A 16,502-nucleotide genomic window follows, 5' to 3' on the forward strand; every position below is an offset into this window, starting at 1 on the left:
CAGGGGGAAAAGTAGGGATCAAAGTCTGTTGTTGTTACTTGTTTGTTTGTTTGTTCACATGCATATCCAAGGGTTTCAGCACCATTTGTTGAAAACTATCCTTTCTCCACTGAATTACCTTGAACCCTCATAAAAAATCAGTTATCCCTATACATGAAGGTCTATTTCTGGAATCTCTATTTTTTCCATTAATCTATGCATCTACTTAGATCCCCATACCACATTTTTAAAAATTATTTGGGGCGCCTGGGTGGCTCAGTCGGTTGAGCATCCGACTTTAGCTCAGGTCATGATCTCATGGTTCGTGAGTTCGAGCCCCGCATCGGGCTCTGTGCTGACAGCTCAGAGCCTGGAGTCTGCTTCGGATTCTGTGTCTCCCTCTCTCTCTGCGCCTCCCCAACTTGTGCTCTGTCTCTCTATGTCTCTCAAAAAATAAATAAATGTAAAAAAAAATTATTAGAGCTTTAAAAGTAATGAAATGAGGCAATGCTGGCCCTTCAACTTTGATCTTTTTTTTTTTTCAAAGTTGTGCTTGACATTGTAGCTCTTTTGCATTTCCACATGAATTTTAGAATCAGTTTGTCAATTTCTACCAGAAGTCCTCCTGGGATGTTGGTTGAAATTGCATTGAATCTACAGATCAGCTGGGGACAATAGACATCCTAATGACAGTCTTCCAACCCATGATTGCATTTATGTAAGTCATCATCTTTAACTTCTGTCAGCAATGTTTTGTGTTTTCAGGATATAAGACTTACACGTGTTTTGTCAGATTTACCTCAAACAATTTCTTAACATTGGGCGCAATTGGAAATGGTATTTGATTTCAATCTCCAATCATTCGTCTTCGGCATATAGTCATAAAACTGATTTTTGTATATTGGTCTTTTGCAGCCTATAATCTTGCCAAACTCATTTATTCCTGTTGTCTGCTTTTTTTTCCTGTAGATCCCATTCCATTTTCTACTTAAACCATCATGCCATCTGAGGATAAAGAGTTTTATATCTTCCTTTCCAATGCGGATGCCTTCTAGACTTTTATTAATTTCCTATGCCTGACTGCACCATCCAGAACCTCCAGTATAATGTTGAATAGAAGCAGTGAGGTCAGATATTTTTGTCCTTTTCCTGATCTTAAGTAGAAAGAATTCTGGTTTTTATCATTATGCTTCATGCTGGGTGTAGGGTTTTTTTCATAAATGTCCTTTATTAGGTTGAGGACATGCCCATTATTCCTACTTGGGTAAAATTTTTAATGAAGGATGGATGTTGGATTCTATCACATTTTTTTATGTTTATATGATTTTTCTTTTTTTTAGTTAACATGGTGAATTACATTCATTTATTTTCAAATGTTAAAGCCATCTTACATTCCTGGGGTAACACCCTCCTTGGTCATGATATATTTTCCTTGTTTATATCGGGTTTATATTTATATATGGGTTCAATTGTTAAAATTTCATGTAGAATTTTTGCATCTGCGTTCATGAGAGATAATGACCTGTAGTTTTGTTTATCTTTTTCTTGTAACGTGTTGGTCTGGTTTGGGTATCAGGATAACCCTGGCTTCATAGGATGAGTTGGAAAGCATTTTCTCCTCTTCAATTCTCTGAAAGATTTTGTGCAGAGGTGGTATAATTTCACTCTTAAACACTGTGTAGAATTCTCCAATGAAGGCCTTTTGGGCTTGGAAATTTCTTTGTTGGAAGGTTTCACTACTAAGTTTATTTCTTTAATTGATAAAGGGCTATTAAGGTGATTTTTTTTTCTTGAGTCCATTTTGGCATATATATATATATATATATATATATATATATATATATATATATATATTAAATGACTTGTCTGCTTCATCCAAGTTACTAAATTTATTGACATAAAGCTACACGTGATATACCTTTAATAACACTTTAATGCTTATAGAAACTGTAGTGATACCACGTGCCTTGTTCTCGACACTGGCAATTTCTTTTTCTTCTGATTGGTTGAGCTAGCTGGTCATCAGTTTTATTAATTTTCCCCAAATGTGAGCTTCTGGTTTCATTGAATTTCTATCTCTTTCTCCATTCTGTTTTGCTGGTTTCCAAAGTGATTTTCTTTTTTTTTCCTCTTCTTGTTTTAGGTTTAAAACTTCTCTTTCTCTCAGTTTTTTTTAAAGTGTTTATTTATTTTTGAAAGAGAGACAGAGCATGAATGGGGAAGGGGCAGAGAGAGGGAGACACAGAATCCGAAGTAGGCTCCAGGCTCCGAGCTGTCAGCACAGAGCCCGACGTGGGGCTCAAACTCATGGACTGTGAGATCATGACCTGAGCTGAAGTCAGAAGTTTAACCAACTGAGCCACCCAGGCGCCCCTCCTTTTCCTACTTTTTTTAAGGTGGAAACTAAAGCCATTCACTTGTGACCTCTCTCATTAAATTTCACTGTGGACACAATATGTACAGTTTATGGCTTCAATGCATTCAAATTTTTGAGACTTGTTTTATGGCCCAGAATATGCTCTACCTTTATAAATGTTCCACAAAAGACATAAAAAGAATGTGTATTCTGCTGTTTTTGAGTGGAGTATTCTATAACTGTCATTTAGGTAAAGTGGGTTGATGGTGCTGTTCACAGTTTAAATATACTCACTGACTCTCAGTCCACCTGTTCCATCAGTTATCAAGAGAGGATATTAAATATCTGACTGTGGTTTATCATCTATTTCTCTTTGAGGCTCTATCAGCTTTCCGCTTCGTGTATTTTTAAGATTTTTTAGTAGGTGTTTAAACATATAGGATTATTCGGTCCTCTGGAGGAATTGAACCCTTTTTCATTATGAATTACCTTTCTTTATCTTTGCTAACACCACTTGCTCTGAAATCTACATTGTCTAGTATTAACATAAACCCTCCAGTTTCCTTTTAATTAATGTTTGCGTGATATATTTTCTATCCTTTTTTTTTTTTTTTATTTTTTTTTCAACGTTTATTTATTTTTGGGACAGAGAGAGACAGAGCATGAACGGGGAAGGGGCAGAGAGAGAGGGAGACACAGAATCGGAAACAAGCTCCAGGCTCTGAGCCATCAGCCCAGAGCCTGACGCCGGGCTCGAACTCACGGACCGCGAGATCGTGACCTGGCTGAAGTCGGACGCTTAACCGACTGCGCCACCCAGGCGCCCCTATCCTTTCTTAACCTACTAATGTCTTTATATTTAAAGTATGTTTGCTGGAGGAAGCATGTAATCTATTTCAAGATTTTAAAAATTCTGATCTGACAATCTTTGCCTTTTATTTGGTGGCGTCCAGACCACTTATATTTAATAGGATCACTGCTATGGTTATGCAGAAGTCAGTCATTTTTCCATTGTCCTTTTGTCCCATCTCCTTTGTCCATTTCCTTTTCTTCTTTCTCTTTCTGCCTTCTTTTGAAGTTTTCATTATTCCATTTTATCTCCTCTTTTGGCTTATTATCTATAACTTTTCATTTTATCTTTGGCTGCCTTGGGGTTTATATGATATACCTTTATCTTCCAGACATATCTTCAAGCGAAATTACACTATTTCACATAGAATATAAGAACCTTACAGCAATACCCTTCCGTTCCTCCCCTCCCAGCCCTGAATCCTATTGTCATGTGTTTTACTAATTCACATGTTATAAATCCACATACCTAGTGACAATAGAACCATATTGTTAAAATTACACAAACAGTAAATTTTCTTTTTAAAAGATTTCAATAATATGAAAAAATATCCTGGGGCACCTGGGTGGCTCAGTGAATTGAGCATCTGACTCTTGATTTCAGCTCAGGTCACGATCTCACAGTTGGTGAGATCGAGCCCCGAGGCAGTTTCCACGCTGTTAGCAGGGCCTGCTTGGGATTCTCTCCCTCTGCCTTCCCCTCCTTCCCTCATTCTCTCTCTCAATCTCTCTCTCTCTCTCTCTCTCTCTCCCTCTCTCTCAAAATAAATAATAAACATTAGAAAAATAAAGAAAAAATACCCTATATTTACCTGTGTAGTTAACACGTCCATGCTCCTTATTTCTGGGGGTGGATATATATTTTCATATGGTTTCATGTCCCTTCTTCCTGCAGGACTTTATATGTCATTTTTTGCAGTGTGATGTGATGAATTCTGTCAGCTTTTGTATGTCTGAAAACATTTTATTTTGCCTTCATTTTCTTAGGAAGATATTTTTGCTAGGTAAAGAAACCTATGCTGACAGTTTTTCTTTCGGTATGTTAAAGATGTTGCACCACGGTTCTCAAATCTGCATGGTTTATGTAGAATAGAAATCAGCTGTCAGCATAATCTTTTTATTTTCCTCTGTCTGTTTCATGTCTTCATTCTCTGGCCGTTTTCGTGATGTCCTCATTCTCACCGGATTATGCTGTGTCTTGGGGTGGTATCCTTCACATTTTTTGCACCTGGATCTGTGGGTTTGTGGTTTTCATAAATTTGGGGGGGGGAACATTTAACTGTCATTGCTTCAAACAATATTTCTCTACCCTTTTCCCTCCTTTGGGAACTCCAATCGTATGTATGCTAGTCTCTTGAAGTTGCCCCCTATCGTCAACAATCTTCATCCTTTTTCAATCCTTTTTTCTCTGTGTGTTTCATTTGGGATAGTTTGCATTCACATTCGCTAATGTTTTTCTTCTGTAATGTCTATCCTGCTGTTAATTTTATCCAGTGTTTTTTACACTATAGACCTTGGGTTTTCCATCACTGGAATTTGATTTGGGATGTTTATGTACTTATGTATTCTGCGCCTCTGTGCAACTTTTTGAACACCTGACAGACAATTTAATGGCCATTTTAATATACTTGTTTTCCAGTTTGAATACTGATGTCAGTTCTAGATCGGTTTCAATGGGTTGATGATTCTCCTCACTATGCGTTGTGTCTTCTTTGCTCATTTTATGCCTGGTCATCTTTGTTTGTGGGCCAGACATTGTGAATTCTACCCTGCTGCATATTGGATGTCCTTGTAATCCTATAAACATTCTCGAGCTTTGCTCTGGATTATATAGTTCAATTAATTGGAAACAATTGTATCTTTCTGGGTGTCACTTTTCGCTTGTTGTAGTAAGCTGCTAGTGTAACCCCAAAATTTGTGCACGCCAGAAACCGGAAAGCAGCCTCCTTTGGACATAGGGTGTCTACGGATGTAATTAAGGTGAGGTCATGCCAGATTAAGGGGGTCCCTAAATCCAGTGACTGGTGTCCTTCTACGGCTCTATGAAGACACACAGAGGAGAGCGTCATGTGAGGGTGGAGGCGGAGATGGGACTAACGCATCTACAAGCCAAGGAGTCAGAGGGATAGCCCGCAGTCACCAGGACCCAGGAGAGGCGCTCACATTCTCCCTCACAGCCTCCAGAAGAAACCAGATCTGCAGACACGATGATTTCAGAGTTCTGGCCTCCTGAGCTACAGGGAATAGATTGTTGTAAGCCGCGTGGGTTGTGGCAATTTGCTCTGTCAGCCCCAGGAACCTAGCACACATGAGTCAGGCAGAGCCAGTGCACCAGTTGGTCTAGGACCCATCAGTCCCCACCACTGAGGCAAGGCCCTGCGAGTATGCTAACTGGTACCCCATGAACTCTGGGGCTTCTCAGTCCGGTTGGTGGGTACAGGCATCGTGCCCAGCCCTGTGCCTGTGCTGGCCACTGTTCATGCTAACAGTGCGGCTATCAGATCACTCCTTCCCTGGCGTTTTCTCACACGCACGCGCCCTGATCCATACTCAGTGGAGACTGGAAGGACCCGCCCCACCGCACAGCTCCGACAGACGTTCCCTCTCTCTGCACAGCTCCCTCCTCTCCGGCTCTCTGTCCTTGTGAGTCCGGGGCGGGCCTGGCCTGACTCTGTTCCCCTCCTCAGCTCAGGATCAGCCGGGCTCCACCTAGGCTCCCCCTTCCTGTCTGAGGGAAAACTCTCCCGGGACCATCAGCCTGCAGCCACCACCGGCCTCACCCCGCTTGTCCCCCTTCTTCTCAGGGCCCACCATCCTTCACCACCAGATGTTCGGTGTCATAAAAACCCCTGTTCCATCTGCTTGGCTTTTTCCTTGGCTGTTCGGGTGGGAAGATCAATTCATTCCCTGTGAGCCCATCTTGGACAGGAGCGCAAGTCACAGATCACAGTATCTTAAAGCCCTAGAATCTAAAGGGGTCTTTTAATCTGGGAATGATTGGGAATCAATCTCAGAGGCTTGGGTTTTTAAAATCACAGTAGCTTTGTTTTGTTTTTTTTTTAATTTTTTAATGTTTATTTATTTATTTGGAGAGAGAGACAGAGAGACAGAGCATGAGCAGAGAGAGAGGGAGACACAGAATCCAAAGCAGGCTCCAGGCTCTGAGCCATCAGCACAGAGCCTGACATGGGATGCGAACTCACGAGCCGTGAGATCATGACCGGAGCTGAGGTCACATGCTTAACCGACTGAGCCACCCTGGAGCCCCACAACCACAGCAGTTTTGAATCTTAGCATGCTCGAGGGAGTGGAAAGCTTCTCATAATGACGATGTCCATTATTTATGATGCACAAATGGTGCCAGGCGCTGTGCTCAGTCCTTTAGTGTCTGTGACAATCCCTATAGTGGGAACTACTGCTTTGCCTGATTTTCCAGATGAAGAAACCAAGGCTGGGTGAGCGTGAGTCTTTGCCAAAGGTCGGACAGCTTGCAATTGACATGGTCGGGGTGTGCTCAGGACTCGGCCCGGAGCTCTCCACCTCCATAGTCCCACGTTCTCAGCCCCTCTGCTGGCCCGCCTCCCAGGAATCTCCACTAGATGCTCCCCATCTGTCGTGTCTTTTCCATCCAGGGTCAATCGCTGTTTCTCCCTGATGTCTCTTCCGGAACACCCAGTCTCCAGGTTCAACATGGGGTCATCGGTGGGGGAGGTCTCAGAAAGCCTCCTTGACCTATTGAAAATAAGCTTTGGAATATTGTATTAGCACTTTAGAGTATGGGGCCCTATCAGGATCTATGCATCTGGAAATTCTGAGGTTATTTCTCCAGAGGAATGTTTCATTTGCCCTCTAATCTATTTTTTTTAAGTTTATTTAGTTCGGGGCGCCTGGGTGGCTCAGTCGGTTAAGCGTCCGACTTCGGCTCAAGTCATGATCTCACGGTTCGTGGGTTTGAGCCCCGCGTCAGGCTCTGTGCTGACAGCTCAGAGCCTGGAGCCTGCTTCGGATTCTGTGTCTCCCTCTCTCTCTCTGGCCCTCCCCTGCTTCCGCTCTGTGTCTCTCTGTCTCAAAAATAAATAAATATTTAAAAAAATAAAAATAAAGTCGATTTATTTAAGAGAGAGAGAGTGAGTGAGGTAGGGGCAGAGAGAGAAGGAGAGAGATCCCAAGCAGGCTCCGTGCCGTCGGTGCAAATGCATGGCTCCGACTCACGCAACCATGAGATCACGACCTGAGCCAAAGTCAGACACTTAACCGACTGAGCCGTCCGGGCCACCCTGGTCTCTAATTTCGAAAGTAAATGTCTTCCCAGGAGATTCACAGGTACAGTGTCACGTAAAAGAACGGCGTGGTTTTCAGCGAAGGGGCCAAGGGTAACAGTTACGGGCTCTGATAAAGGAGCCCTTTGAACTTGATGGACGCTCTCACCACAAAAACATTTTTGGTCATGATGTATCACGGCAGGGATTAAAGTGGCAACAGCTGCTCTGGTATCTATTAGCCAGTGCAGATGTCTCCATTTATGCCAAGTTTCATTCCATCCTGATAATTTATAGGAGTAGCTGACTGGACATTTCCTCAGAGTTCCATCAGTGTTGATAATTACCTCGGGCACATGAAGGTTGAGGGTTCCGTCTCGTTAGATAATTAGGGTGTTTGAGGAGACCGGCCCTTTGCCAGTGTCCCTTCTGTTTACAGTATTGACCAGCATCCTCACCAATGGGGGCGAAATTAGATCTAAAGTTTGGTCAAGGCCCCTGTCGTTGCTACAATCCTAAGGACCGCGAGTTCATCTGTTTGATGGCTCTTTTTCTGTTGTGAAATTCTTTTGAAATTCTCAGCAAGATGCTGGAGCTCAGAAAGGGACTGATCTTCTGTTCTCATGTATGCTTCTTCAATAAATCACAAGCTCAGAGCCAAGCCCATGAATAAAACGAGCAGACAAGGCAAGATTAGCTTCAGAGTTCCCGAGACCAGAATGCTGTCTAAATATTTCTTTTAAGCAAATTTGAAGGTCTGCAACTGATTCATCCCTTTTTTGTTTACAGGATTGTATTACGGCCCAGTTAATTCTCACGGGAAAAACCCCGGGTAGAGCTTCAAGGAGTGATTGACCTACTTTTCTTGCTCTTTTCATCCAATCCTTTGAAGCCTGCTTGGTAGGGTCCCCCAACTCTTTGGAGGAGTCTGTTCAATCTGCTGTGGGGAGCCACCTTTGGGTGTCTCTTGGAATTACCGTCACGTGAACGCATTGGTACAAACCAGAGGGCCCAGAGTCATAAGCTCTACGCATCAGAAATTCTTTTATAAATTCATTTTGATCCTTTTGGGGATCTGGAAGATCCTTTGTAATGACTTGGCATTCAGCTCAAGCCCAGGGTTTGAATTCTGCTGTAGCTGGGAAGCCCCGATTCGTGGGAAAGTCTTGCTCTCAAGGGTGTCAGGAGCTTAGGAGGTTGGCGGGGGGGGGGGGGGGGTGCGGGGGAAGATGAAAAGGATTGTTGGAATCAGGACAGTCAGGTGGCAGAAAATAACAAGACAGAAGGGCTAGCCGGAGGGTCTGTCAAGCCCTTACTCTTAGTCGGAGCTTTTGTCTCAAGTTTGTCATTGGCCCATTGTAATACATCTTTTAGAATGACTCTTTTAGTCATTCTGTCTTCCAGAGACCTCTGGAAACCAAAGAATGCATTCCACTGTGTTCAAGAGATTCAGGCTCTTCTTTTTTCAAGGGCACCCCTTGAAAATGGATTATTTTTACCTTTTTTAAAGACTCTTTTTATATATCTTTATTTTTTTTTAATGTTTATTTATTTTTGAGAGAGAGAGACAGAGACAGAGAGACAGAGCGTGAGTGGGGGAGGGGCAGAGAGCGAGGGAGACACAGAATCCGAAGCAGGCTCCAGGGTCCGAGCTGTCAGCACAGAGCCCGACGCGGGGCTTGAACCCACAAAGTGTGAGATCATGACCAGAGCCGAAGCCGGACGCTTAACCGACTGAGCCACCCAAGTGCCAATGGATTATCTTTTTTAAATTGCAGGTTCCCCAAAGTGACCACTACAATTGCAAATTATCCTTTGCGAAGTTTACCCATTCTTCCAGAAAGGTACCAGACCCTCGTCCACACCGGGTCTACACATAAGAGGCAGGAGTCTTTAAGTGAAGAGAAGGAAGATTTAGGCCAGGGGGAGGGAGCCCACCTCTGTCTTTAGATTCCCGAAACCAAATAATCTATGGGGATCCCAGTAATTCTACCCCATCCTTAAACCCAGCGAGTCTCAGGTTTTTCCCCTTTCCGACAGAAGGGTGCCTTACCAAGAAGCTTCAACTGACAAACAGAAAACAAGTGAAGTTGGAGGGCTCAGGATGCCTAGAGAGCACAGCTCAGACCCAAGAGAGACTTAGCAACAACTCCCAGGCCAGTGAGAAAGCCCTGAGGGAGGAGTTAGGTGGGCGTTGGCACCTGCTTTGCTCACCAGCTTCCAGGTAGCGGGGAGATGTCTTTGCAGGATCCCACGCCTGACCCAATTAACCATCAGAAGTTCATTAAAAAAAACAGAAGCAAAACCAACATCACATAAGTGGTGATTAGTAAAAGTTCATTATGCACACACCAAAAAGACCGGTTGCAAAACAAGGGTACTCAAACCAAAACATGGACCGAGGCTCGGGAGTATATTGTTAGAAAGCAGCATATTTATACAGCATGCAGGCAGCAAGTTTTTATTCCTTATGGTGAGTGCTTACAGTATGAGAATTTTTGTAAATGAAAAAGAATTGGCTAGTGGTTGCCTCTGATCATAATTAGGGGGACGATTTAAGTTTCACTTAGAATTTTCAGAGGCATAAACAAAACGTGACCCAGGTCAAATTAACCTCGCTTGTCTTGCAACTAAGCGTAATTAAGCTCTGCTTCTGCCGACTACCTGGTTTTGTCTGCTCAGGGAATTTTCAAATCTGGTCTCCGTTTGTGTTTGATTTTCACAGTGCTGTCCCTTTAATTTCTTGGCGTTTCTCCTGAAAACTTATTCTGCAAAAATGTGTCTGTGCCATCCATCCTCCCAGATGGCTTTTTAAGTGAAGCTGTTTGTTAAGTGGGAGAAGAAAAGGGAGGGGTGGGGAGGAGCGGGCGGAGCCTCTGCCGCCCCAGGAGAAGACAGAGGGGGGAGGGGGGAGGGGGGCAGGGAGGACCCTGTGGTCCCGGAAAGGTTCAGAGCGCGGCCTCCCAGTGTGGGTGGGGCCACGGGCACAGCCCAGTGCACTTGGCCAGAGTCCCAGTGACAGTGGCCCCTAGTGCCCGGGCCCCCCCTGTGTGCCCAGCTCCCGGCTGAGCACTTTGGACTCATTGGTCCAATTCATCCTCACCCAACCTGTGCAGCAGGTCCTGTGAACCTCCCCATTCCACAGAGGAGGAGCTCAGAGAGGGGCAGGCACTTGCCCAAGGTCACACAGCTGATGAGAGAAAAACTCAGGATTTGAGCCCGGCTCCCAACCAGGCTATCACACAGCCCCCTACTAGACTCTTAGCTGGAAGGACCCCGGAGACCAGACGCACCATGGAACTCAGGCTCCCGGACCCATTGTCTCCATTTGTATACCGAGGCAGTTGGGGTGGGCCTGTGGGTCTCAGGCCTGACTCCACATCAGAATCTTCCAGGGCTTTTCAACAGCGCTGGTGCCTGGGCCCCACCTCAGCGTCAAGATGGCTTTAAAGCCCCACACTACCCCGGGACATTTTTCTCAACACACCGGCACAGGGCCACACTACAGTCAGAGGGTCTAGAACCTGCCCTCACTCCCCAGTGAATTGTCAGAGTGTCTGCGAAGCTGATCACGGGAAGGGCTGAGCGGACAGAATTGGCTGGCCGTGCACACGAGTGGCAGGAGCCCAGGGGGAGCGCCCGCGAGGGGTTCCGTTTCCACCTGGGCATCTTGAGGTCTCTCTTGCCCCACCCCCGCTCCTTCCTCGGCGCCCCCCACCCCCCTCTAAGCCCTGCCTGCAGAGACCTGGATGGATCACCTCTAACCCCGCCACAGATGGCTCCCCTGCACCAGCTGCCCCAGCCTGGTGTCACGCGGTGACTCTGGGAGCGATCAGGGATGGGACAGAAGGAGGAAGTGCCTGGGAAGGGGTTCCCCGGGGACAGGAATGCCACAGCAGAAATGCCAAACTGGCTTCCTCCTGGGCCCTTTTATAGGCCTGGCACTATGTTTTCCCAAGTATCAAATGAAACACACACACACACACACACACACACAGTCTTTGTTGCCTTTTCTTCCCTAAGGGTGATATGGATTTGTCAGTTTCCTTAGCAATATCCAAATAAAGGGGGGAGGCACGACTGGCTGAGGAGCACCCCTGCACGCCGCAGCCGCAGCCGGCAGGCAGTGCATGGCTTCTCTCGGGGGAGGGACAGCTGCCCCATTTCCCAGAGGGGAAGTGAAAGGCAAGGGGTGAGGCCACAGCCAGAGGCTCTCAAGGTAGAGGGAGGAGGGGAGGACGCAGCTGCCTCACGCCTGCCAACCTGGCCCAGGGGCCTCAGAGCCACTTCTGTCCCCAAGCTCGCTCCTCCCTGAGGTTTCCTGACCCAGACAGTCCCTAGGAAGCCCTGAGAAGCCCCCTACTTCATCATCCCCTCCAAAGTTGAATTAAGCTATTCCTGCCCTCAATTGTCACAAAAGGTACCCAGTGCCTACTGTATGCCTGCGACATAGCCACGACCGAGGCAATTACGTCCCTGCTTTGTCACCACAGAGTTCACGCTCTAAAAAGGGAGACAGGAACATGTAAGCCACAGTAATGAGGTGCTGAAAGCTGCGTGGCGGGGGCGGGGGGCGCTAGGTCTCGGGCGACAGAGGTGCCCCACCAGCTTCCCAGTGATCAGGGGTCCTCCCAGGTAGACTTTCACCTGACTAGCTGCTGTGAGCCGAGTTCCAGTCTGGACAAGGGTTAATTTCAAAGGCTCAGTCTGGCCACGCCCGCATGCTGGGATGGCCCCACCCACAACCAATGGTAGCCCCACCCAAAGTGGGCCTGGCCACACCCACTAGCCTCAGGGCCGCTGGCAGCCTGGGTGTGTCCTCCCTGATCTCAGCCTACTGACCTCTCCCAGCCTCCTCTGTGGCCTGAGACACCCCCTCCCCCCCGCCCTCAGGGCCCCTGACTCCTTTGGGTCTGTGGGGTATGGGGACAGGCTCGTGTTTGACGCCGTGTCTGAGAGGCCACTGGTATTTCCCAGGTCCCTTTGGGGGCAGTGTTCTGGTCTGTAAATGGGCATCATCACCCCTCCGCACACAAGGCTGCCAGACTGGGAGGCAGGAGGCCCCTGATTCTGTGCCAGCCCAGGAGGCCCCGGGAGTGGAAGGAGCTTCATCCCGTGAACCCACAGGGACCTGGCCCCAGACTCTGAGGAGCAAAGGTCCTGTCCTGTCCTGTCCTGAGCCTCCGGCCCTCAGGTGAATGGGCCCCTGCCTTCTGTTTCTCTGTCCCCAGACACGGGGCCTGCCTGGACGGGGACCGTGTAACTGGACCGTGGCCAGAGCTCAGGAACATATTCTGGAACCCCTGGTAGCCTGCAAACAGCGGGGAAGTGGGTGCAGACACAGCCAGAGAGCACGGGCTTCAGTCCAATGCATTTGCTCACCCTTATTAGTCCCGATTCTGCCTCTGGTCCCGGGGGTGGACAGGCCAGTAGCTCTGGGAGCTTTGGAGGATGAGGGACAGGGGCAATCCACAGCCCATGGGCATCTGATGCTGCTTCTGCGGACGGTGATAATCAGTGTGCCAGGCACCGTGGCCCTCCGCGTTCTGTCTCCCGCCACCCTCAAAACTGCCTCGGGGGGAGGGGCTCCATCTACCAGGGGGAGGGGTAGATGAGGAAGCCTGAGACTCAGAGAGGAGCTGTCCCTTGCCTGTCCCCAGTGCGGGTCCCCTAGGCTCTGATGCTGCCTGAAACCTCCCAGTTTCCCGGCTGGCACCGCTGTATCTGTGAGATGTAAACTCTGCCCGTGTTCCGAGGGCGGCATGGAAATGGCAACTGTGCCTTTTAGAGAAAGTCTGGGGAAGCAGGTGTCAGTGACAATGGGGTACCGCATCCTCCAAGGCCAGCCTTGTCTGAGGTGCCCACTAGGGAACAAACGTGGCCCTGCCGCACACGGGCTCGGATGCACCGAGTGGCTACAAGGACAGTGGAGTGAAGGGAGAATCCCATCAGCCAGGAGTGGGTGGGGCCTCCACCCTCTCTCAGCCCAGGGTGGAGGGGCAAGGGGCCAGCAGGGGGCCCTGGAAGGGGCTGGGGGGGGGGGGGGGCGGGGAGGGGGACAAGACCTCCCAGGGCCTCTTCCTAAGACAGAAACTGCTGGGCTCGCAAGTTTCTCCTGACTCGAATCTGTCCCGAGAAATCCAACCGCAAGAATGTTCCAGAACCCCTGGCAATAGAGAATGTCTCCCTTCGTTGTGAACTTGAAATGCTAAGAAGACGAGTCTGGAGCTGTGGGGCCCCCCAGGAGGAGAGGAGCTGCCCCAGGTTCAGGCCTGAGTGGATTTAGGGCACCTGAAGTCCACTGTGGCATGATAATAACCCATAATAACCATAATAATAAATGGTAATAGCACGCATTTACATAGTGACTATATATATGTGCCTGGAGCAGTTTTCAACGCTCCCCACGTCCATCCCTTTATTTATTCCTCAGCACAACTCTCTGAAACCGTCACTATTGTTCCAGTTTTACAGACCGAGGCACCGAGGCACAGAGAGGTGGAGTAAGATGCCACAAGTCACACAGCGACGAAGTCCCAGAGCCACATCCAGGCTGTCCGGCTTCAGAGTCTGGGTCCTTGATCACCCGAGCACAGTGGTACCTGCATGAAACAGAGTGAAGAAGACAAGGCAGGTAAATGGAAACGATGGAGAGCTTGAGCAAAAGACATAAGCCCGAGAATGACGTAGCTAACTCGTCTTTTTAAAGAGCATTTCTTAGTTTGGACTTCAACAGATATTCGCTGCACGTCTGCAGCGTGTCGAGCCCTGTGCTGGGCCCTGGATGGGCTGGAGGGAAGGGGACCGGATGGGAAGTTGTTCCATCAAGCGGGTAACTGGAGACCCAGAGAAAGAGAAAGGACACACCACGGCACAGAGCAGGTGGAACGGGACCAGCTCCTCTTTCCTGCATGGGGGCTGCCCTCTCCCCTGGCTTCTTCTCTGGCCAATCCAATCAGTAACACCCAAACAAAAACCCAGTAACACGCAACGCTGGTGAGTATGTGGTGAGACAGGCAAGTCGTTTCACCTCTCTGAGCTTTGAGTTGCTCACCCGTGAGATAGGCACGAGCGCACGGGCCCTTCGTGGCTATCGGAGGCTGAAAGAAGGCGACCGACGCGAAGCCGGCCTGCACAACAGAGTCTCATCAATGGCGGCGATCGCATTGTCCCCTCCGTGCCGCAAGCTCCTAAAGGCAGGGACCAAGCCCGATTCAACGTTGTATCCCCAGGGCTAGCTCGGGGCCCAGAGCACCGTGCGCAACCAAGAAAGATGCCCATCGGGCGGCCAGTTTATTCCACGCAATACGTGTTGACAGGCACTGTTCCAGATGCTGGAGATGCAGCCATGAACCCGACAGACACAAAAATGCTTGTGGAACCCGGAGTTGAGTTGCCTGGAAAGAAGGGAGGATCCAGAATGTTAGAGCAGCGGAGGGCTTGGGGATGGAGAGGGGCTCTTGAGGTCCAATCCCAGAGTCCTTGCAGCCGTGCCTGAGTTCACCGCCGGCCGAAGCGGACAGCTCCCGAGAACCCCCACTTCCAGCCTGCAGGAACTGCATTTCTCCGGGTTGCTCTGGCTTTCTCTGACCCACGGGAGCTTGCTCAGCCCGGGAGCGGGGCCAGCTGGAAGGCAGGGATGCTTCGGGCTCATAGAGGTGGCTCTCAACCAATAAGGGGCAGGTGGGGGGCAGAGGCGTGTACCACACGGTTCCTCTGAGGCTCCCCATAGTCGTGGGCCCCCATCGCCCACAGCTTGACGCACCTTTATGTGACCTTTCTCCCTCCCCGGCCCTCGCTCTCCACCCCCTTGCTGCACATCCTGGGGTGCCCTCCCAAATACACCAGCGGCAACTCAACACCTTGCTTCCAGAACAGTTTTGGAGGAGCCCGACCAGGACAGAGGCCACCTAAATCCGACCCCATCTTTGCACTGCTGAGGAAACATGTCCAGAGAGGGCCAGTCACCTACCCAATTCAGACAGCAGTATTTGGGGCAGCTCGGGCTTCCCACAAATACCCCCGCCATGGCCACCACCAAGGGCGGAGTCTGCAGGGCCAGCCTGGGCTCTGCCTTCCCTTCCCGGGACCACAAGCTGGGCATTTAGAAATTCTCGAGTTTTGCAACGAAAAGCTACAGAGAATAGGTAATGGGACGGCTTTTACATAAGCGCGCTCGGGCACAAAGTGCTCCGGCCCCCTCGCTCCCGCTGCCATGAACCCTTAAACGGAGCCTGTGTTTACTTCCAAATAGGGAACCTCCTCGGCATCTCAGCGTGGGCCGCCGTGCTGCTCTGTAGAGCTTGAGAAAGACCATCACTTCCTCCTCGTCCTACCCTCCTTTTCAAGGAATCTGGGGCATTTCACACATGCCTGGTCTTGGAAGGATCTCCAGGCTTCATCAGGCCCCACCCCCTGGGTCTTAGGAGCAGAGGGGTGACTTCCTGTGTCCCACAAGGTACATGGATGGTCAGGGAGGTGCGGGGACTCACCCGAGGCGCACAGTGAGGCCAGAACAGAGGAGAGGGTCAACTCACAGTCTCCTCCAATTTCTGGTTTCACTGCTTTTTCTGTCGCACCACACATTCAGAAACTAGCTCAAACGCAACCGGTGCATTCCTGCCCCAGGACCTTTGCACTTGCTGTTCCATTTGGTTGGAAACCTAATTTTTTTTTTTTTAATGACACGCTCCTCTTCTCACTCAAGACTCAAAGGTCTTCTCATTAAGTTAATGGAGGGTCAAGGAGGGCTGCCCTGAGGAGGCAGCCCTGGGGTGGACCAAAAGCCTGGGAGCCACCACTGATCAGCGGTCTGGCCAAGACAATGATTAAACCCTAAAATCCTGTGATTCTGACTTGAAATGTTATGGTTTGAAGATTCTACGCAGTGACAATTCTAAGCTTGAGGGGTCTGAGCCTCGAGGATTTTAGGACTGTGGAGCACGAAGGTGTTGGGATTCTCACAAGCCTTTGCCACTGAAGAGAGGCCTGTCTTCCGCTGGCTGAGAGTCGGTTTTTCCTTCTTCCTGCCCACCTCCGCCCGTGCTGTGTGCAGCTTT

At 48.8% G+C, this 16,502-nt stretch overlaps 1 long non-coding RNA gene across 1 annotated transcript; it reads right to left on the minus strand.

The window, feature by feature from the left end:
• Window positions 1-11,200: 11,200 nt before the first annotated feature.
• On the minus strand, window positions 11,201-16,051 carry LOC113599118 (uncharacterized). The gene is made up of 3 exons (XR_003419851.2): window positions 15,936-16,051; window positions 14,474-14,840; window positions 11,201-14,045 (listed from the first exon to the last, which is right to left on the minus strand). It is a non-coding gene; the product is annotated as an uncharacterized LOC113599118 (long non-coding RNA).
• Window positions 16,052-16,502: the final 451 nt, after the last annotated feature.

The sequence above is a fragment of the Acinonyx jubatus genome, chromosome C1 (genome assembly GCF_027475565.1).
Source record: "Acinonyx jubatus isolate Ajub_Pintada_27869175 chromosome C1, VMU_Ajub_asm_v1.0, whole genome shotgun sequence".
Classification (NCBI taxonomy): domain Eukaryota; kingdom Metazoa; phylum Chordata; class Mammalia; order Carnivora; family Felidae; genus Acinonyx; species Acinonyx jubatus.